This window comes from Medicago sativa, chromosome 6 (genome assembly GCF_051527215.1).
Source record: "Medicago sativa cultivar Bolivia chromosome 6, Bolivia_mono, whole genome shotgun sequence".
NCBI classification, from domain to species: Eukaryota; Viridiplantae; Streptophyta; class Magnoliopsida; order Fabales; family Fabaceae; genus Medicago; species Medicago sativa.
The window spans coordinates 9366940-9391140 of NC_140754.1; the positions used below are offsets into that span (position 1 = coordinate 9366940).

A 24201-nucleotide genomic window follows, 5' to 3' on the forward strand; every position below is an offset into this window, starting at 1 on the left:
CTTTTAAACTAGATTTCAAGTGCATAAAAGACACCTAGGCAAAATTGTAATGCATTTCAAGTGCATGAAAGACACCTAGGCATTAATGAATTTTTTATCTGCTGAAAACATTCTTCAACCTTTTCAGAGGATAAAGAATTCTTAATATCTATTAGTTTTTTTGATTGTTTGTGGAAATGCCTATGCTCCACTATAATGTGGGGTAAAATAGTATTAAAATAATTTTTAAAAAATAATAACTAGTTTAATAGTAACTTTTAAACTAGATTTGCTGATATGCAATTTTGTGTGAATTCTTCATAGTTTTAAAAACCGGCCGGTCCGACCAGTCAGATCGGAAACCGGAGGGGTATCCGGTTCGAGCTTCTCATTGGATTGGTCATGCAATTAGACCGGTGTAAACTGGCATGGCTCGTTTAAAACCGGTCAAAACCGGTTCAATGCTTGCATACTTAAAAGAAGAAGAAGAAAGATTTAGGGACGTTCTGTCAATGGAAGGAGAGAAAGAACTTAAAGCCTGAAACCGTAAAATTGCATTGTGCGGCTGCTAATGTTTCTGGAGATGTGCTATGAATCCTGCTCTTTACCCAAATAGTTTCGCTCATTCCCAAAGTAAAAGTCGAAAATGCCCCTACGCAACTTAACTTGCGCTAGTGCATTATGTACGTATGTTAAGTCACGTAACGTAAGTTAACTCACGCTACGTGACTTAAGTCACGCCGAAAAAAAACACATTGAAACCCAGCGTGAGTTAACTCACGCTGGTTTTGTGGCCATGTTCATCAGCAGACACGCTGGTTTTGTGGCCATGTTCATCAGCACACAGAACAAGTTACATTACATACATACTCTCTGTCCCACTTTTCCCTACTTCATCTCATCACGTAATGTGCACTCCCACTTTTTATTATTAATTAATTAATTTCTAATACCACCGTCCCAAACACAAATCCTATGACTCATCTGTCTTTTTGAAACAAACAGTAGCAAAAACAAGTTGCCCCACCCACAATAAAATGTATTGTTATTCAAAACAGACAAACCAAACCCACTTACACAATTGATTTAATCTCATCCTTATCCAAAACCCTTCCCAATGTCCTTTCCTATAAATAATTATTCAATCACCATTGCTTTTTCATCAAGCCAGAAAAAAAACAATATGAAACAAAACCAGCGTGATTTAACTCACGCTGGGTTTTAGTGTGTTTTATTTCTTGCGTGACTTAAGTCACGCAAGTCACGCAGCGTGAGTTAACTCACGCAAATTTAACACTAGCGCAAGTTAACTTATGTTGTGTGAGTTAACATGTGTAGGGGTATTTTAGACATTTACTTTTGGAGTGAGCAAAACTGTTTGGGTAAAGAGCAGGATTCATGTGCTATAGCTGTATGTTTAGGGTTTTAGTGGTATATATATGATGGGCTTGTCAAATAAGCCCAATTTTATGTGCTTGCACCTGCACGGCAATTACAAATCAATGTTATTTATTTACTTTTTTTTTTGGATAATTATATTTTTTGTTAAAGGGAAATGTTATGTTTTTGAAAATTAGAAATTAACATTAATTTTTTTATAAAAATAACTTTTTTTTGATAGATATAAGATAAATTCTTCTATCTTTATGTTCTACAACTTCAACAAATAACAAATAAAGTATAAATCTAGTCTGTTATATTTTTACAAATAACAAATAAAGTATAAATATAGTTTGATATATATTTTTAATTTAGTTAAATATCTATAAAAAAAAAAATTAATCTTAAGACTGGGCCACCTAACCGAGTTATCCGGTTTAATCCGATTCAGTCATGCGATTCAACCAGTGACTCAGTGGTTCGACCATTGACCCAGTGACCTAATACCCCTGTCGAGTCGATGACCGAGCCGAGTTTTAAAACTATGGAATTCTTCACAATTTGCTGATATGCAATTTCGTGTGAATTCTTCACAAATTTGGAAGTTCCTTAAAAACTTAAAAGCATTGTAATATTAACCTAAAAGCAGTCATAATTTCTTCCCCAGGAATATCAACCTAAAAGCCAAAAAAAGAAAGAAATCTGAACCACCAAATAATGTGCCATTCTTAAAATATTTTAGTCCATGTCATCACATTTCAACCCCTTACGACAATCAAACAAAAGGTTAGGTCATATTTTTTCAATCATTTGTTGATTAACTTGTAATTTATTTTTAGTATCGTATATGTTTGGATTATAATCTGAGAAAAAATTTCAATAAATTATAATTGGTTTTAATTGGTTCGTTAGAATTTGATTGTGATTCTTGTATTTATGCACCGTTATATATTACGGTTTAGATTGCATGTTTATGCACCATTATATCTCGATCAAACTAAATGTCGACTATATGAATGCGTGAGATTGTGGCTGCGTGCAATCCGAGTCCAACATTCACTCGAGAGACAAAACAATTTGAGATATTTCTATGTCTTTAAATTGGTCCCCCTATAGGTGGATGATGTGATTGGGACTACATATTAGTTGTTCCTTGAGTTAGATACATAGTTTTCAAAAAATAACAACTTGAGATTTATTTACCCTTAAATTACACAAGATCAAAGAAACGTGGGAAATGTTAACTAGTGCCCCCGGGACACTGGTTAAGGATCCAAAATAGTAACTTTTTATAAAAGTTTGTGTAATCAGTGCATTGGAAATTGAAAACTTTTAAATTTTGAAATTACTTTATTTAGCATGCTTAAAGAGTGCCCCGGGGGCACTCGTTAACAAGATTACCATACAAGAAACATAAAACTGAAGATATACTCCATCCGTCCCTTAATGTAACCCCCCTTTACTTTTTTCACATTTCTTATGAAAAGTTGTTAGCGTAATTATTATGTCTGTTTTGTGTGTTAATATTACCATATTGTCCTTTGTTTGTATATGTATTAAATTTGACTTTTTAAATTTCAAGATAAGTTAGTAGTATTAATTAGGGGTATGTTTAGGAAAAAAATAAATGCATCTAGTAATTTGAAAAGGGGTTTAGATTTAGGGACAAAAATAAAGTCAAATGGGTGGTTAGATATAGGGACGGAGGGAGTACAAATTTTACACAAATCAATAACTACCATTCAACCATTAACATATTAAAGGATGATTCAATTATTTAAACCACCAATGAGTGATTTATCTGTTAGAGCCAAAACAGGCATATCTTTGAGCCATGAATCAAGTGGCTTATTATTTATCACAATCAACAACGTTCCTTCCATCAAACACCGTGTGCATCTTTTGCTTTTTAAAATCAAGTTTCTTAAACTCATCTCATTCAGTTAAAATACAAACACTGTGTGCATCTTTTGTTTTGAATATTCAGAGATTTCTGGTAAACCATTGGAAGTAAGATTTTGAACTTCGGTCCAATTCTTGTGTCGGTACCAGCAACATAGAAAACTTGGTTAAAATTTACTCCAGTAGCTTCACAAAGGCTGACATTGCAATGACAGGTGAAATTCTTTGAGTCAAGGAAGCATTGGAAGCTAACATTTGGTGAAAACTTGGTTAACATTTGGGCAGGTAGCTTCGCAAACTGCTGACATTGCATTGATAGATGAAATCCTTTGAGCTAGGAATCCATTGCAGCCAAAGATATTTTCCTTGCGAACTATCAAGATTGGATATGTTACGTTTTAGATATGGGTCATAATGCAGACTAATGCGGAATCACTCAATAACGAAAGACAGGCATGTATGATTCATTGATCCATATATACATAGACGCCAAATGAAATTTGGGCAACATTCTTGATATTTTTATTCGGGTTAATAGTGTTTCATCCCTGTAATATATGTTATTTCCGGTGTATCCCCTGTAATTCTTTTATTTTATTTGAGATTTCATCTTTGTAAAATAAAGGTTCTAACATGCAACATACTTAACATTCTTGACAACAAAGAACCTGTTCGAAATTTAAAATTAACTTACAAACCCTCGTGTGATTATGCCCAAATCATATACATTACGAAGCTACATTCAAAATTGACATTGTTCTTATCCTCTTTATTTTATTTTCCACATTGGCCACAAATCAAGCTATACCATTACCTAATTCTAGCCCATCGACATCAATGATCCACATGTAGTCGATATTGGTAATTTTGTTGTTACCAAGTACAACAAGCAAAACAATGAGAAAAAACTGATTTTTGAGGAAGTCACCAATGGTGTAGTTGATATTGTGAACGATGAGATAAAATACCGCCTCAGCCTTTCTGCCAACAATGGTTCAGCTTCTAACAATTATGGAGCCATTGTGTTGGAAAAACCATTGGATCATTTGAGGAGCCACACAACCTTTGCATTTATTTCCCGTTTTATATGATCATTTAGAAATAAAAGTTATGTTTTGTATTTCACAAAGGATTGTGGGTCTAAAGTATATGATATGATTGTTTGACTATATTTAAACTTTCTCGTGGTTATTGTTAGTTTTGTTACTAATTCAAGTTTAGTTTAATGATAATTGTTGTTTTTGGATTTCCAAACTGTTGTATTTGGATTTCGAAATTCTATTATCTACCGAAGTTGTTACTAGGTTGAGTCACGACCAGGTCACTCTCTTTAAGACGTTTCGTGGCACTACCCAAAATTGTGCAAGGTAGACTATCAACCACGCCGCCTCCAGGATAAAATAAGTCCAACTACAACTGTTCGATTAACTACTGCACTGTAGAAAATCGTTCGAGAATTACACCGTCAAATATGGTACTAAGACCACTCTTTAATACTGAAACCACTTTAATATGGTATCATTACCATTCTATTATGGTGCTAAGACCACTCAAATATGGTGTTTCCACCATTCTAACCTTTAAGTTCTCTAAACTATCAATATGGTACTATGACCACTCAAATATGGTGTTACCACCATTTCTCCTCAAATAAAATTATTGAATAATTTTTATATACCGTTAAGATCATTCTTGATTCCGACGGGACATTGTTTATTCCAAATAGGGACTATGATCTTAAAAGTACTCTTTATTCCGAAGGGACATATATTATCGAAGGGACTATGAACTTAAGACCATTCTTAATTCTGAAGGGACATTAAACCGAAAAGGGACTATGGTCTTAAGAACACTCTTAATTCCGAAGGGACAGAAAGGAGTAGAAAAAGGAGAAGGACTTGTTAAACAAGTCGAAGGAGGGAGAAGAGATGAAAGACTCGTCAACACAAGTCAAAAAAGGGAGAAGAGAGAAAGAGTTCCCGACAACTCAATGAAACTCTTTGGTGTGTGGAATGCACTGTGTGAGCTCTCTATTTATAGAGAAAATTCACAACTAATAAGTGAGAAACTTTGGGAACAAGTAATATGATAAACTTTGGGAACAAGTAACATATTACTTTGCGATTAAGTAATTCACATATTAGATCTAGTACAAAAATATCTTAATTGAGTACTAAAATATATTAAATATAGTACAAAAATATATTATATTATGTACCAAAATATTTTAGCAAAACTTGGGGACTAAGAAAGCACTTTCTAATAATGATTAAATTAATTATTTAATTTATCATTTCCAAATAATAAAATATATATCAATATATATTTTTCTCTAGTGCTTATGTACCCCCATTAATTAGAGGTACACCCCCACTATATAAACACTACTAATGTGTGTGTTCCATCCGATGTGGGACTTCCACTTTTTTCAATTCACACAACACTAGTTCTACCCAACATGGGAATTTGTGTTTAGTCTTTTTACTCAATTTCCACACATGTTCCAACAATCTCCCACTTGAATTTAAAAAATGGTTTCAGAAGTAACGTCAAAAACGTCTCCATAAGATTTGCTAGTAAACAAAGGTGTCACCTACAACTTGAACCTTTGCATAGCGAGTAAAATTCTGATTAACAAGAGTTGCTTACATCATTGAACTCTATCTCAGACATAGAACCCACACACAAACCTTTTCATAAGGTGTATTCTAAAAGCTCGTGCGTTTATGGCCTTGCACGTGTATCCCGGTTTAACGAACGCTCTAGGTATTCTGCCCCGAATCCCATAGGAACCGGCCCTTAGTTCCACATTCGTATAGGTGAGTCTATCAAGAGTACTCCTGTAGCTATGTACTCCACTCCAAATAGAGTATAGATCTCATTAAGAGTTTCTATTATCTCATCCTTCTGTCGCTGCAGGAATCATGCTTTCTTACTTTTAACATAGCATGTTCTATCACTTGTGACTTGTTATTACTCATTGAACCTATTTCTTGGGATCTCCAGTCATGTAGGTCGGGTTACCATCACTTATGACCTTTAGGCATTAGTCCCATCCTATTGGATGTGTTTAGGACTTTCTTTTTAGTAATTCCTTTCGTCAAAGGATTGACTAATTTTTTATCAGTACGTACATGATCTACTTTAACCGTTCCTTTTGAGAGTAGCTAGCTCTCTAATCCTTTATGTGTTCATGCCTTAATTATCGTCTCTAACGATTCTCAATTTTTGTAATAGCTGCAGACTATCACAATGATTTAACACTTCTGGAAACGGTTTTATCCACTAAGGGATCTCAATTAGCAAGCATCTTGTCAACTTGCTTCTCCACTAGTTTTCTCTAGTGTTCTGATCTCAGATTCATTCCATAGTGGACTGAGTCAATATCATTTGTTTTAACAAACAACTCCTCTAGTGATGCTCAATATACAAACACTAATCGCTAAATATTCATCTGAAAGATGTTCTATTTTATATCTTGTACCATTTAAGTACAATAGGTTACTCCTAGTGAAGTAATCTTAGAGTCATAGTTTTCTTAAGACACCTCATGACTCTTTCTATAGCATGGCAATGCTTCTCATCCGTCTACTAGTAAACTTGCACAAGAGTTTCACGACATTAGCAATGTCGGGTCTAATACATTCAGTGGTTTACCTAAGGACTGCCAATGATGCTCGCATATTCTGTTTGTTTAACTCCATCTCAAGTGTTCTTACACTTGGATCATAATATATGATTGCAAGTTTACGGTGAAATAATAATATTTCCTTAAGAACTTCTCAACTTTGTGAGATTTATCAAAAAAAAAAAAAACTTTTTTCTGATCTAGTAATCTTGAAACCAAGAATTACTTCAACTTTGTCTAGGTCTTTCTTATCAATGTTATTGATAAACAATGATTTCACATAATTCATAACATGAATCTTTAAATCAAATATGAGCAAGTCGTCTTTATAGAGACTTATGATCGTGCAAATATTATTTGTCACTTTCATTCACTTTATACTCATTCGATAGCATTAGAATGTCAAATTTTTCATGTCATTCCTTAAGAGTTTATTTTAGACCATACAAATAATTATCTAACTTACAGACCTTGTTTTCTTGTCCATGAATCGCAAAACTTTCAGGTTGTTTCATATAGATTTCTTCTTCTAGTTCACCATAAAAAGAGGCAACTTTCACATCCATTTGGAGTACTATCGAGTTATGAACGACGACTAAAGGGACTAGTACTCTTATGGATATGATTTTCGTGACTGGTGAATGAATGACGAAGAAGTCTATATTTTTCTCTGTCTAAAACCTTTGACTACAAGGAGAGCCTTGTATTCATCAACCGTTCCATCAGGTTTTAGTTCCTTTTTCCAAAATCCAAATACAACCGATTGATTTTGCAACTATGAGACAAGTCAACCAAGTGTCATGTTTTGTTAGACTCTAGAAAATTCATTTAATCGTTTATTGCTTTTTGCCATAATGCAGCATCCAATGAGGATATAACTTCTTTAAGGCTTAATGAATCTTCTTCCAATGTATAAACCAAGTTCATACTCTTTAGCAATTTTAGCTTTTATTACCTCCTTGAGGTTCTATAACATCTCGTATGATGTTTTCATAACTATTTCTAATTACATGAATGTGATTAGATATAGTGCCCCCCACTAGTTCTTAATTTTTAAAGGGGAATTTATTTTGCCCCCACTAATGTCGTGCTCCCATTAGAGCCCCCACTATTCTTTAGTTAGAGGGGTAAATATTTACATAGAAAACGACATCTTTTAAATCTATGATCACTTTAATATTTAGGTCATAAAACCCATATGCTTCGTTATTTATAACATACCTAATGAATACACATTCATAGGCTCTACTAGTGAGTTTAACTCTCTTGGGGTCCTGAAGCCAAATATAGTCCGGACAATCCCAAGTTCAAAAATAAGACAAGTTGGATTGTCTTTTCTTCAAAAATTTCTTAATTAGAATTTTTGTTCTTAGACTTGGGTACTCTATAAATTTCAATTTTCGTTATAAAAATTGAACATTCAAGCATATCAATTTTATTTTCCAAAATTCACAGTCATCGATAAATATGATAAAAACATCATTTTATCATTTCTAATTTATGTGTCATCAAATTCACACATATCATAATTTATTATGTTTAGAGATTCATATTCTCTAAATTCTGATTTATATGAACTTTTGGTTCATATATCTTGACTGCAATAAATAAAATTGTCTAATCATATAACGTTGGAATTAAGTCCAAGTTACTCAAGTTTAAAATTAAACGCTTGTTCACACAATAAATTTTGATATGTCAAATATTAAAATCACACAACTAATAAAATAGAAGGACAGTTTAATTTTGAACATACCATCAAAGGTGCAATCTTTTTGAACAAGAATGTATGGTAGACAAGTCTCTCTTTAAGTCTGAGTCAACTTAGTCTTATTCAGTAGAAATCTGAAATTAAGATTCTTTCTTATTTAACATGCAACATGTCTATATACCCAATATGCCATAAAGTTTATGGCAATTCTTGTTATTGTTTTAAACAATAACTCACGTAAGTATCAGCCAAAAAAAAAAAACTTTATCAATTCTTGTTACTGTTTAGTAACAAACGGAACCAAACATTTTCTTTTCAGCTCACATCGCTTGTTACGTGACAGCTCGCATTTTTTTATTTTCAGCTCCAAACATTTTTTTTGGCTCGTTTCGTTTCTTTTGTTTTGTAACAAAATAAACTCGTTTGGTTCTGTAACAAATAATTTGTTTTGTAACAAATTATTGTTTCACTATATGGCTTTGATTTCGAAACCATATTTCAAACAAATTCAACTTATTTGAATTTTTTAGTGTTGTTATTTAAAACAACAATCACTTCATCGTTTCAGTCAAAAGATGTATTTCTATAACATGATTTATCATTAATATATATAGGGACAACTTAACCTTAATAAGTAACTTCTTCGGTAATCATAGTAGATCGAAACGTCTTAAAATTGTTGTTTTTGGATTTCCAAACTGTTGTATTTGGATTTCCAAATTCTATTATCTACCGAAGTTGTTACTAGGTTGAGTCACGACCAGGTCGCTCTCTTTAAGACGTTTCGTGGCACTACCCAAAATTGTGCAAGGTAGACTATCAACCACGCCGCCTCCAGGATAAAACAAGCCCAGCTACAACTGTTCGATTAACTACTGCACTGTAGAAAATCGTTCGAGAATTACACCGTCAAATATGGTACTAAGACCACTCTTTAATACTGAAACCACTTTAATATGGTATCATTAACATTCTATTATGGTGCTAAGACCACTCAAATATGGTGTTTCCACCATTCTAACCTTTAAGTTCTCCAAACTATCAATATGGTACTATGACCACTCAAATATGGTGTTACCACCATTTCTCCTCAAATAAAATTATTGAATAATTTTTATATACCGTTAAGATCATTCTTGATTCCTACGGGACATTGTTTATTCCAAATAGGGACTATGATCTTAAAAGTACTCTTTATTCCGAAGGGACATATATTATCGAAGGGACTATGAACTTAAGACCATTCTTAATTCCGAAGGGACGTTAAACCGAAAAGGGACTATGGTCTTAAGAACACTCTTAATTCCGAAGGGACAGAAATGAGTAGAAAAAGGAGAAGGACTTGTTAAACAAGTCGAAGGAGGGAGAAGAGATGAAAGACTCGTCAACACAAGTCAAAAAAGGGAGAAGAGAGAAAGAGTTCCCGACAACTCAATGAAACTCTTTGGTGTGTGGAATGCACTGTGTGAGCTCTCTATTTATAGAGAAAATTCACAACTAATAAGTGAGAAACTTTGGGAACAAGTAACATATTACTTTGCGATTAAGTAATTCACATATTAGATCTAGTACAAAAATATCTTAATTGAGTACTAAAATATATTAAATATAGTACAAAAATATATTATATTATGTACCAAAATATTTTAGCAAAACTTGGGGACTAAGAAAGCACTTTCTAATAATGATTAAATTAATTATTTAATTTATCATTTCCAAATAATAAAATATATATCAATACCAAATAATAAAATATATATCAATATATATTTTTCTCTAGTGCTTATGTACCCCCATTAATTAGAGGTACACCCCCACTATATAAACACTACTAATGTGTGTGTTTCATCCGATGTGGGACTTCCACTTTTTTCAATTCACACAACACTAGTTCTACCCAACATGAGAATTTGTGTTTAGTCTTTTTACTCAATTTCCACACATGTTCCAACAATAATCATGTTTAGATGATTAATCACAGTTTGTTTTAGTTTGTTTTAAAATTTGTTACAAGTTTGTTAGAGTGTAGCCAATAAGAGGTTAGGGTTGTTACATTGTTTGTGCTTCAAGCTACCTAACTAGTTGTGTATATAAGCTACAACTCATTGTACATATTTCAGATCAATCAATAAAAACTTTACTTTCATCAATTCATAATCTTTCTCTTCTCTCTATCTGTCTCTAACAAACTCACAAAACCCTTAAAACCAGAAACTGCTTCTGGTTACTGCTTCTGAAGTAGAAAACTGCTTCTGATAGAAAACTGCTTCTGATTTTCTGATTGCTTGTTCAACAAGCTTGCTGCGCTAACAGTTATGACTTTTTGATTCGTTAATACTACTAGTTATTTTGGCACCACCTTCATTAACTTTGAAACCTAATCTTCTAAATTGCATGATTAAGAACTAGTGTCATCCACACTGTCTTTTTGCACTGTCTCCAAGTTTTCATCTAATCCTCTCTTAATATAAGAATCTCCTATGCTGGTGAAAACTCAATTTTGACCTTTAATTAATGTTTGACACGTGTCCAATTTGAGGGTAAATGTTGTCCTAAATTTGCTTTTTGCAACCAAATCATTTCTGTTTGCAGCAATTCAGTTTGTTTGCCTTTTACAACACCTTTTCCTTGAGAAGTAACTAAATATTTGTCTTTTACAAAACAAATCCACTTTGAGAGGATATGTGGTTACAAGTTTGCACGGTTACCAATATTTACAGATTGGAATAATGCTTGGCTGTCAAATTTATTTTGGCTCTCAAATTTGAAATTCAAATTTATTTTGCTCAAACATAAGTTTCCCACAAATTTCAATCTTTCTTCACACTATTTATCTTTTTCAGTTTCTTTCTCTCTCTGCATCTCTTTCATTTCAAATTGCATTTGACTCCTTCCTTTTTGCTTTCATTTTCCTCCCTCTTTTGTAATTGTAAACTTCAATATCTAATAATTTTTTTTTTGCAGATAGCTTGAAAGATATACATCTCTGCACAACAAAGAAGAAGGAAACGGGTAAGTAAAAGACAATAACACCAATTTTTTTGCCTACACATATGCATTCTTCATTATTATTTTTTATTTTGTTCATATCATCTTTAACATACTACCATGTTATTTCTTACATTTTCTTGCTTAGGTTCATTAGCACACATATTACACATAAATGATAATCTTATACATATTTTCATTCTTCCTTACATGTAAAAGAAGCTTTTGTTTTTCTTCAACTTCAATATCAAAATTGTACAAAAAGATTTGAAGAGAATCTAGAAGGAAAAAAGATGCAAGTAAACACTCCAACTCAAGAAGAAGGAAACAGGTAAGTAAAAGACAATAACCGATTTTTTGACCTACACATGCATTCTTCATTATTATTTTTTTAGTTCATATCATCTTTAACATACTACTACCATGTTATTTCTTACTTTTTCTTGCTTAGGTTCATCAGCACACATATTATTCATAAAGGATAATCTTATATATATTTTCATTCTTCCTTACATGTAAAACAAGCTTTTATTTTTCTTCAACTATAAACACTCCAACACAAAATAACATCTATACTTCGGTAAAATACATTATAATTTCATTTGTAAGGAAAAAGAAATCCAGATCAATTGATTAACAAACAACAAGCATAAATAAATGATGGGGAAGAGAGTTACCGTACCTTTATTTTCATATTCATTATTTGCACATTTCATCTTCAAATGAAGTTCTTCTGCAACAAATGTTTTTTTTTTGCAGGAAACCCGAATGATGTTGTCCCTCCAAGAAACTACAAAAAAAGACATGCCTAAATAAATGATGAGGAAACAACGGGAGAGAGTTCGAAAATAGTTTGATTATGAGAGTTTGATTTTGTGGACATTATGTATCAGTGTCTTTTATGTTGCTAATAAGATTGAAAAATATTAAATTTTGCAGGAAAGTTGAATGATGTTCTTATCACTTTAACAAACTGCAAAAAAAGGGATGCTTAAATACAAGATAAAGGAAAACCGAGAAGAGTTTGATTAGTATATTCTTGTGTGATTTTATATTATTTTGATTCTGTTCATATCATCTTTAACAAACTACCATGTTTTTTTTCTTTTGCTTAGGTTCGTCACCCCACACATACTACTTACAAATCATCTTTTATGTAACTTTTTCAATTCTTTTTCTTCTTCAATACACAAGGACAAGGATAAGTAAAGTACAAATAACACCAATTTTTTATCTACACATGCATTCATCATTCTTTTTTTTTTTTTTTAATGTTGTTCATATCATCTTTAACAAACAACCATGTTTTTTTTCTTAGGTTCATCACCACACATATACTACATAAACGATAATCTTTTATCTAAATTTTTCAATGTGTTTTTTCTTCAATAGATGTAGTATATATGTGGTGATGAACCGACAAGGACAAAGGTAAGTAAAAGACAATAACACCAATTCTTTATCTACACATATGCATTCTCCATTATTTTTCTATTTTTTTCATATCATCTTTAACAAACTACCATACCAAATTTTTCACTTGCTCTGTACTGATTCTGTTAGTATAGAATGAAAGTATTTCAACTTCAAAAAAAATAATACCACCATATTTTTTTTCTTAGGTAGAAGTAAAACAAGCTTCTATTTTTCTTCAACTTCATTTTCAAAATTCTACAAAAATATTTGAAAAGAATTTAGAAACTAAATTGAACATAAAAGAGAACAAACTACAAGAATAAATAAATGATGAGGAAAATGGTTACTTTACCTTTTTGTTGATATTATATTTGCATATCTCATAACAAATGTTATTTGTCCAGGAAACTCGAATGATGTTGTTGTCCCTCCAGAAAACTACAAAGAAAGACATTCCTAAGTAAATGATGAGGAAATAGTTTGATTATGAGAGTTTCAATATGATATGTTTTTTGTGTGATTATAATTGTTATGAAAAACAGAGATATATAAGAAAAGAGTTTAGTTGTGGTGCATACAAATAGACCACAATGGCTTGAAAACAAAATTTACAAGTTAACTATTTTTTTTTTTTGAGAATTTGAATTGATAGAAACATGGAATGGAATGAGTTGATAAATAAATATTTGATTTGTCATTGATGAGGGAGATGAATTTGGTTTGGTAGAAAAATAGAAATAAATAGTTGATTTGTATGCAATTTCAATTCAATGTCAGACCAAAAAACACAATGTGTTTGCAAAAGAGAGATGAAGAAGGAAAGGCTTTTGAACTTGCAATAACATTATCAGAGATATAAATCTATGTCATCACCAGTACAAACAATGGTGATTTTAAACATAGAAACAAAATGAAGTAAAAATTATAATTATTATTTTCTGTAAAATATTTGTTAAAATTATTATTTTTTATTTGAAAAAAAAAATACCAAATGAAATCTGGGTATACATACATACTCATTTGAAAGAAAAAAAATATAAACATAATAATAAATAACAAAATTTAAAATGAATCATTTATTTTTTCATTAATAAGTTAAAATCTGTTTTTACTATCCACATAAATCAATTAAATGATAGAAAAAAAATATTAAATACAGTTTACACATGAAATTAAAAAAAAATCTGTTTTTTCTATCATGTAAACAAACCTACTTAGTTCTTAAACAATAGTCTTCATTTCAAGGAATTTGCAATATAAAAGGTTCTTTATCAAAGATTCGGTAAAAGTATTAACAAAAGAATACCAGTAGTAATAGATCTAAATAAAATCCTAAAACAGATTCATAAATCTACAAAATAATATTCTTACATCTCTTGAAGATACAAGAAAATCGCATCAAATTTCATCTTCTGAATTTGTTGCATGTTTGATGAAGCTATTGCTGTTGTCTCCAAAAACAGTTGCTCCGTCCTTAATTTTTGTGGGTTTTGTTGTGGATGTTAAGAGTAAGTAAAGTATCAGTTTGATTTTTTACATTGGAGGCTCACGGTGGCAGCAAAATCGGTGAAATAAAAAAGGGTGTTTTATAAAGAATGGAGAGATTAGTATAGTTGTGGTGGTGGTGCATCCAAATGTTGGCCGGAAACCTCATTTTTAAAAATGAGAAATTCTCAAGCTATTTCCTTTTGAAAATCTAATTTGATAGAAAGATAGAGGAGAATGAGGTGATGAATAATATGTAAAAAAAAATTAGTAAAGGTCGCCGGAAAGATGTAGATCTGGTCAGAAGTTGCGTTGACGGTGGTTCATGGTGGAGGAGAAAAAGATACGGATGGGGAGAGAGAGTGGGAGGGACGATTGAAATGAAATGGAGAAGAAAAAGATCTGATATGTTAAAAATAAAAAATTTATTAAATAAAATTAAATAAAAAAAATTAAAAACTAGAGAGAGACGTGTGAGGATTTGAGAAAGTGAATAGAATGTGTAGAGATTTGAAGTGGGGTGGTAGGCACGTGTTGTGTGGAACAAAATTTTTAAACTAGCATTAAAACAAATTTATAATTAATTAATATTTTTTAATGGGACAATTAAATAATGAATACAACAACAACTAAATTTTATTCCACTAAGTGGGGTCGGCTACATAGATCAAATGACGTCATAGTGTTCTATCAAAAACCATATTTGGATCTAACTTATTGACCTCTAAATAAAGAATAAATTTCCAATTTAATTTATGTCTTTGTAAGTCATTCTCAGGATTTTATTAATATTTCAAAAATAATTTTTATCAAAATTTTCTCAATTAAATCTTTATCTTTGTGTTTTGTCACACAACGAGTTACTTAATTGATAAACTTTTGACAAAAGTCGAGGGTATTTTGAAATATTATTAAAAGTTCTATATGTCATTTGAATTTTCGTCCATGAAATTACTCATACCATGGATGATAAAGGCCACTGAATTTGCAATAAAAGGTCTTAAGAGATCAACTTATTTATTTCAAAGAAACCAACAAACTAGGTATATGGTACACAAGAGAAATCAAATCAGTGTTGAATTAGTACTGAATAAATAATAAATTAATAGTTGATTTGTTATTGATGTGTGGTTAAATGTTATGACATACATCCCGTGAGAGTAGTTGAGAAATCTGATGTGCGATGACCAAACTTTCTTTTTATCATTTCCATATATTAAATGAATAAAAGAGTTTTAATTTCTGACAAAAAATAAAGTGGTGAAAATTAATTTTTTTGGTATAATCTGAGTTGTGATTTCTTACCAAAAAATTGAGTGGTGATAATTATATTTTTGTGGTATAATGTGTCGAAGGAACTTTGTTTTAGATTTCAATTAAACTTCAGACCAAAAAACACATGGTAGGTACAAAAGAGAGAAAAGGAAAGAGGAGAACTTACAATAGCATTAACCGAACTTAAATTCGTGTCATTACCACCAAAAAAGAATGGTGATTTTAAACCATAATGTCTAAGCAAGATGAGAGACAAAACGAGAGGGTCGATCAGAATTTTGTTGAAATAAAGTTCAGAGTCAACCATAGTATCTGCAATGAACGGTAATAAACTATTAGCAACACAAGAAACTCAAATTTTCTCAGGAAATCGATAATCTTCGGGTATGGACTAGACAAGGAATAAGGTCTCAATGAAACACTAGAAAGACACTTAGAAAGACACATATTAAGGTCTCAACCTACTTCTTTAAATATATTGATAATATATTTAACAAATTGTACAAAAAAAATAACATTATTGTTCTTTAAATTAAGAAGATGATGAAGAAGAAACATAGATCCAAAAACATTTTTAAGAAGGAAAAAAAAAAGATAAGTTGTCATTGACCAAACTAATCTTGATCTACATGACAAGCTGTCATTTAAAAATATTGTTCATGCTAAAATGTTTAAACTATTTAGACTATCATATTGCCTAATTCTTTAAAGATATCAAATAATTATCGAACATGTGTATAAATTAAGTAATTTTATTTTTTACAATTGTGTTTTTTTAGTTCACAACCACACGTGTGAACCCCGGACACCCCACTTATTCAAAAAATTGTCAAAAAAGAAACCACACGTGTGTATAATCCCTCAAAAAAAAAAACCACACGAGCTAAGTCTCCGGTGATAAAAATTTGGAAATAATTGTTATAAACATTACAAGTTGCCACTTTCTTTATTCAAAAAAAAAAAAAGTTGCCACTTCTTAAAATTTATAATTAATTATTATACAAATTTCATTATCTCCCATATTTTAAATTTGGCAAACATATTCCAAATCTAATAAGTCGATATTTTTTTTTGGAGAAAAATTATATAAGTTGATATCATTATTATTTTTTTGGTGGTGTCCGGGATTTGAACCCCGGATTATTATACACGGGACATGTTGACATTGACAAAAAATTTAAAATAATTATTATACACGAGCTAAGTCTCCGGTGATAAAAATTTGGAAGTAAATTTTTTTTTTTTTGACAAAAGAAATAATTGTTATAAACATTACAAGTTGCCACTTCTTAAAATTTATAATTAATTATTATACAAATTTCATTATCTCCCTTATTTTAAATTTGGCAAACATATTCCAAAATCTAATAAGTCGATATTGGTTTTTGGAGAAAAATTATATAAGTTGATATCATTATTGTTTTTTTGGTGGTGTCCGGGATTCGAACCCCGGATAATTATACACGGGACATGTTGACATTGATAAAAAGTTGAAAATAATTATTATACACGAGCTAAGTCTCCGGCGATAAAAATTTGGAAATAATTGTTTTTTTTTGACAAAAAAATAATTGTTATAAACATTACAAGTTGCCACTTCTTAAAATTTATAATTAATTATTATACAAATTTCCTTATCTCCCTTATTTTAAATTTGGCAAACATATTCCAAAATCTAATAAGTCGATATTGTTTTTTGGAGAAAAATTATATAAGTTGATATCATTATTGTTTTTTTGGTGGTGTCCGGGATTCGATCCTTATCTCCCTTATTTTAAATTTGACAAACATATTCCAAAATCTAATAAGTCGATATTGTTTTTTGGAGAAAAATTATATAAGTTGATATCATTATTGTTTTTTTGGTGGTGTCCGGGATTCGAACCCTAGATTATTATACATGGGACATGTTGACATTGATAAAAAATTTAAAATAATTATTATACATGAGCTAAGTCTCCGGTGATAAAAATTTGGAAATAATTGTTATAAACATTACAGGTTGCCACTTCTTAAAATTTATAATTAATTATTATACAAATTTCCTTATCTCCCTTATTTTAAAATTGGCAAACATATTCCAAAATCTAATAAGTCGATATTGTTTTTTGGAGAAAAATTATATAAGTTGATATCATTATTGTTTTTTTGGTGGTGTCCGGGATTCAAACCCCAGATTATTATACATGGGACATGTTGACATTGATAAAAAATTTAAAATAATTATTATACACGAGCTAAGTCTCCGGTGATAAAAATTTGGAAATAATTGTTTTTTTTGACAAAAGAAATAATTGTTATAAACATTACATGTTGCCACTTCTTAAAATTTATAATTAATTATTATACAAATTTCCTTATCTCCCTTATTTTAAATTTGGCAAACATATTCCAAAATCTAATAAGTCGATATTGTTTTTTGGAGAAAAATTATATAAGTTGATATCATTATTGTTTTTTTGGTGGTGTCCGGGATTCGAACCCCAGATTATTATACATGGGACATGTTGACATTGATAAAAAATTTAAAATAATTATTATACACGAGCTAAGTCTCCGGTGATAAAAATTTGGAAATAATTGTTTTTTTTGACAAAAGAAATAATTGTTATAAACATTACATGTTGCCACTTCTTAAAATTTATAATTAATTATTATACAAATTTCCTTATCTCCCTTATTTTAAATTTGGCAAACATATTCCAAAATCTAATAAGTCGATATTGTTTTTTGGAGAAAAATTATATAAGTTGATATCATTATTGTTTTTTTGGTGGTGTCCGGGATTCGAACCCCGGATTATTATATACGGGACATGTTGACATTGATAAAAAATTTAAAATAATTATTATACAAGAGCTAAGTCTCCGGTGATAAAAATTTGGAAATAATTGTTTTTTTTGACAAAAGAAATAATTGTTATAAACATTACAAGTTGCCACTTCTTAAAATTTATAATTAATTATTATACAAATTTCCTTATCTCCCTTATTTTAAAATTGGCAAACATATTCCAAAATCTAATAAGTCGATATTGTTTTTTGGAGAAAAATTATATAAGTTGATATCATTATTGTTTTTTTGGTGGTGTCCGGGATTCGAACCCCGGATTATTATACACATGACATGTTGACATTGATAAAAAATTTAAAATAATTATTATACACGAGCTAAGTCTCCGGTGATAAAAATATGGAAATAATTGTTTTTTTTTTTGACAAAAGAAATAATTGTTATAAACATTACAAGTTGACACTTCTTAAAATTTATAATTAATTATTATACAAATTTCCTTATCTACCTTATTTTAAATTTGGCAAACATATTCCTAAATCTAATAAGTCGATATTGTTTTTTGGAGAAAAATTATATAAGTTGATATCATTATTGTTTTTTTGGTGGTGTCCGGGATTCGAACCCCGGATTATTATACACGGGACATGTTGACATTGATAAAAACTTTAAAATAATTATTATACACGAGCTAAGTCTCCGGTGATAAAAATTTAGAAATAATTGTTTTTTTTTTTGACAAAAGAAACAATTGTTATGAACATTACAAGTTGCCACTTCTTAAAATTTATAATTAATTATTATACAAATTTCCTTATCTCCCTTATTTTAAATTTGGCAAACATAATCTAATAAGTCGATATTGTTTTTTGGAGAAAATTTATATAAGTTGATATCATTATTGTTTTTTTGGTGGTGTCCGGGATTCGAACCCTGGACCTTACCAACTGAGCTAACCTCACAGGGACATATAACATTTTTTTTTGAAAGAATATAACATTATTGTTTAAACTTTTATATACATTTTTTTTTTCATTTTTTAAACAATTGGTTTTTTAATACAACTTTTTTTAATCTATTTTCTATACTTTTCAAAGTTAATAATAATTAACCTTTAAATGGTCTAAATTTAAAATGTTAACAAATGCATATTGTCAAGTTCTAACTACAAAAAATCATCCACGACCAACCAGTACCCGTGCGGATGCACGGGTATGTTACTAGTTCATGCATGATAATTAATTTATCTTATTTGTGCCTACACATTCCCTGAATCAATTCATGTTGAGATACATTTTTTTTTACAAAATAGGGCAAAACTAAAAAGAAAAGAAAAAAAAATGCTATGCGCATTTGCTTTGTCAAACAAATTTAGAAGGATATATAGTTAGTCCCACATGGAAAATTTGAGAAGCTTATAGATGTAAAACTACGTTATATATGTAAAGTTTGAGTCAATGTTGTTTTGACATCCTAATTGTTGAGAAGCTTTTGTTTAATTTTTGGATTTGGATGAATTCAAAATTATTTATGTTTCTTTTGATCAAATGCCAAATTTAATTTAAATAAATTAAATTTGGCATTTTGTTTAGGGAACATGAATAAATCAATTTAATATTAATTATTTTAAAAAATCAAATTAGATTTACGCGTTGGTTTTATAAGTCATATTTGTGCATGTACAAATATCATTGCTCTATTTTAAAATTAAAAACTTATTTCTTCATTTCTAGCCCCCCCCCCCCCCCCCCCCCCCCCCCTGTAATTTTTCCTTCGCTTTTTGTTTGAAAAAAGTCTTTCGAATTATATGCATTGAAACATGCTTATAAGAAACTTCCCCAATAATATCAACCTAAAAGCCAAAAAAAAAAAAAAAAAATCCAAACCACCCAACAATGTGTCATTGATATCATCACATTTCAAACCTTTGCGACACCCAAATAAAAGGTTAGGTCACATTTTTTCAATCATTTGTTGTTTAATTTGTAACTTTTTTTTAGTACCGTATATGCTTGGATTATATAATCTGAAACAAAATTTTAATAATTTATACTTGGTTTTGATCGGCTCTTTAGAATTTGACCATGATTCTCGCATTTATGCAATTAGAGATAAAATATGACAGTCTAGATTGCATGTTTCCATTCTATCTTGATCCAATGGAATGTCGACTATATGAATGTGTGAGATTGTGACCGCGCGCAATACAAATCCAACATTTACTCGAGAAACAAAACAATTTGAGATATCGACGACTGCTTCTTCATCAGATGGAAACTTTAATGCAATAACTGCCATTGTTGGACTGATACTCACATTCCAACTTATGTCACAAAAAGTGACTTTATACTTTTTGAGTGGGATGTATGTCACAATCTGAGTGGTGTTTTTTTAATCAGTTAACATAATTTTTTTTTAGTTATTTCAAAGAAATGTTTGAGAAAGTGTCGGAATAAGGATCAAATACATCAATTTGACCTATTTGCAATGTCTCCTCCTATCAAAAGAGCTAGAGGTCTTAACTTTGAATTGTTTTTGGAAGTTAAGGGTGGATTTTGGGGAAAAGAAATTGTTATTGGATGGGTGAGGTGAATGCAATAGGTGGCAATTAATTAATTAGTGGAAATTGAAGAAAATTTAGTTGGAATTGAAAAAGAAAGAAAACTTAAAGTCTACATTTTAGTAAGTTATAGGATTTGGCCGGTGGTGTTGTATTCAATCAAACATAATTTGAGAAGCTAGAAGATATCAATCACAATACAAGCACCATGATATATCAATCCATTGTTCTTATCCTCTGTTTTATTTGCCTCATTGGCCATAAATCAAGCCATACCATCACCTAATTCTAGCCCCGTCGACATCAATGATCCACATGTGATCGATATTGGTAATTTTGATGTTACTGAGTACAACAAGCAAAATAACAAGTCAAAATTGATTTTTGAGGAAGTCACCATTGGTGTAGTTGATGTTGTGAACGATGAGACAAAATACCGTCTCACCCTTTCGGCCAACAATGATATACAATGTAATTTCCTGTGAATATGTGCTGACTGTATTCATTGATTAATCTTAACAAAGTCGCTAAGTAGATCTAATAGTATACAACAAGTGAATAGGATGATCGCAATCAAATTTATACAAATCAGAATCAAACAAATTAATCAGCAACAACTAAATTGACTCAATCAATAAGATATGCTCTACAACAATTTTGTCGGACTTTGAGACATTGGCTGTAACAGCCCTGCAGGGTGAGTCCCACATGCACACCTTGGTGGCACCGGCCTCGCCTTACGACCCCCGACACTGTTACTCACAAGCTTAATCACTACCCCCCTATAGTAGTGTTTTTGCCTCCCGTGGGAATCGAACCTAGTACCTGGGGTTAAGTACTAGTTCAATGCATTCTCACTACCAATTGAGCTTTATGTATGCATGAAAAGATGTTTTAAGTTGCAAGTAAGCACTGCAGGGCAAACCTGGGTTCCGGTAGGATTCCAGTTAAAAGGCAAATCCTGAGTGTTCAAGTTTAAGACAAGTTACTTATATGAATGGTTTATGTTAAGCGGGTAAGATACGAGTCCGAGACAATAAGTCTATGTGTAGCAAGGAAGGTTCCAAATCACGATATACTAAGATAACTCTAAATTGTGAGAAGGATACCAAGATTAAGAAGGCTATATATGTATCTTCATTAAGATAAGACATGTTAATGCTAATGTACGAATGCGTTTATTGTATAATGTATTTATTCGAAGATTTTTATGTTGTAAATTTTTAATGTATCCAATACTAAACTAACGCACATGCTAGACTTTCTAGATACGTCTAGTATGAGTGTTACATTGGCAATCATCCAAGCCACGCTCTCCCAATACGCCAAATCTGTAGCTTTGCCTACTCATAGACCGTGAGTTTTTGTTGGTGTATTGACAACATATACACACACAATGTAAGCTTCATAGACATGTTTTTTTGACATTAGTACTGAACTGAAGAAAAGGTTCTTGCCACGACATTGCTTTACTACATTATCAAGACGTGGTTCATAAATAGGAATTTGATCGTTGTTCCATGCTACATTGCGCGATTTCAAGACATCGATGACTACCCAAACCCATATCTTCGAAGGACGGACATTTTCTTTAATGCAATGACTTCCATTATCTTGGTGAAGTGTTTCAAGTTTAACCCTTGGTCATTTATCTGAGCTAAGTGCTGCTCATATCTCCTATTTGGGGTTTGTATATTGGGGATACATTTTTTTTAATATTTTCCTAATTTCCTAGTCTCCTTATTTTTATATGGGACTCATATGATTTGGTGGGGCCATGTGAATTTTAACCAATCAAAAAGAGTGTGTTAGAATGTGTGTTACTAACATTTCTCATTATACTTATGATCGGGGGATTGATGTCATAAAGAAGGATAGTGTGGTACTCACAAAAATTGCTAACATTATAATATTAGTGTCAGTAGTAATAATTGTTTTATCACAAAAAAAAAAAAAAAGAATAAAAAAACCTATGCAGATTTACTTTGTCAAACAAGTTTAGAACGAATATATATATATATATATATATAGTTAGTCCCACGTTGAAAGTTTGAGAAGCTTATAGATGTAAACTACATTATATATATAAAGCATACAACGAATGCTAAGGAACACAGTGAGTCAACGTTGTTTGGTATCCTAATTGTTGAGGAGCCTTTGTTTAATTATTGGATTTGGATAAATTCAAAAATAATTTATGTTTCCGACATCAAATGCTAAATTTAATTTGAATCAATTAAATTTGACATTTGTTTCGGAAACATGAATAAATCAGTTTAAGAATTTGATTGTAATTCTCATATTTATGCAATTAAAATGAAATATGACAGTCTAGATTGCATGTTTATGCACCATCATATCTCAATCCAACTAAATGTCGACTATATGAATGCGTGAGATTGTGACCGTGCGCAATCCAAGTCCAACATTCACTCGAGAAAAAACAATTTGAGATATTTCTATGTCTTTAAGGTCCCCTGTTAGTGGACGATGTGGTTGGTACAACATAATAGTTGTTCCTTGAGTTAGATACAAAGTTTTCAAAAAATAACAACTTGAGATTTATTTAACATTAAATTACACAAGATCCAAGAAATTTCGAAAGGGTTTTCAAATAGAACACCCAACAAACAAAATTGAATAACTTACCATACAAAAAACATAAAACTGAAGATATATAAATTTTACACAACACAATAACTACCACTCAATCATTAACGGATGATTCAATTATTCAAACCACCTATGAGTGATTTATCTATTACAGCACCTTTGCCTTTCAGGATTCACACTTGGGGACTGTTCTGGTACCCACGACTTGGAACCGAGAGGAGGAGATTTAGTTGATGCAACTGACTAGGAATACTAAAGGAGTCTTAGTAGTAGAAGAGTTTCTTTCGTACACAACATGTCATGTAGTATCCTTTCGTAGTCATCCAATCATAATAGTGATGGATATAAGGAGAAACTAAATCATAAACTTGACAACTATATTAGAAATGTCCGCTTTAGATAGAGAATGGACTACCATATTCACTTGGCGTCAAATAAACTTTACCTTAAAGTTATAATTCAAATCTAAAA

At 30.9% G+C, this 24201-nt stretch overlaps 2 long non-coding RNA genes and 1 pseudogene across 3 annotated transcripts; 1 reads left to right on the forward strand and 2 right to left on the reverse strand.

The window, feature by feature from the left end:
• Positions 1-3076: 3076 nt before the first annotated feature.
• LOC146912633 (UDP-glucose 6-dehydrogenase 1-like) overlaps positions 3077-24201 on the reverse strand; it is a 34123-nt pseudogene continuing 12998 nt past the window's right edge.
• On the reverse strand, positions 11082-16074 carry LOC146912634 (uncharacterized). The gene is made up of 4 exons (XR_015016815.1): positions 14376-16074; positions 13357-13442; positions 12271-12378; positions 11082-11586 (listed from the first exon to the last, which is right to left on the reverse strand). It is a non-coding gene; the product is annotated as an uncharacterized LOC146912634 (long non-coding RNA).
• Positions 11477-12622, forward strand: LOC146912635 (uncharacterized). Of its 2 annotated transcripts, XR_015016811.1 has the most exons (3): positions 11477-11612; positions 11808-11919; positions 12348-12622. It is a non-coding gene; the product is annotated as an uncharacterized LOC146912635 (long non-coding RNA). The 2 variants fall into 2 exon arrangements; XR_015016810.1 differs by having other exon boundaries at positions 11570-11919.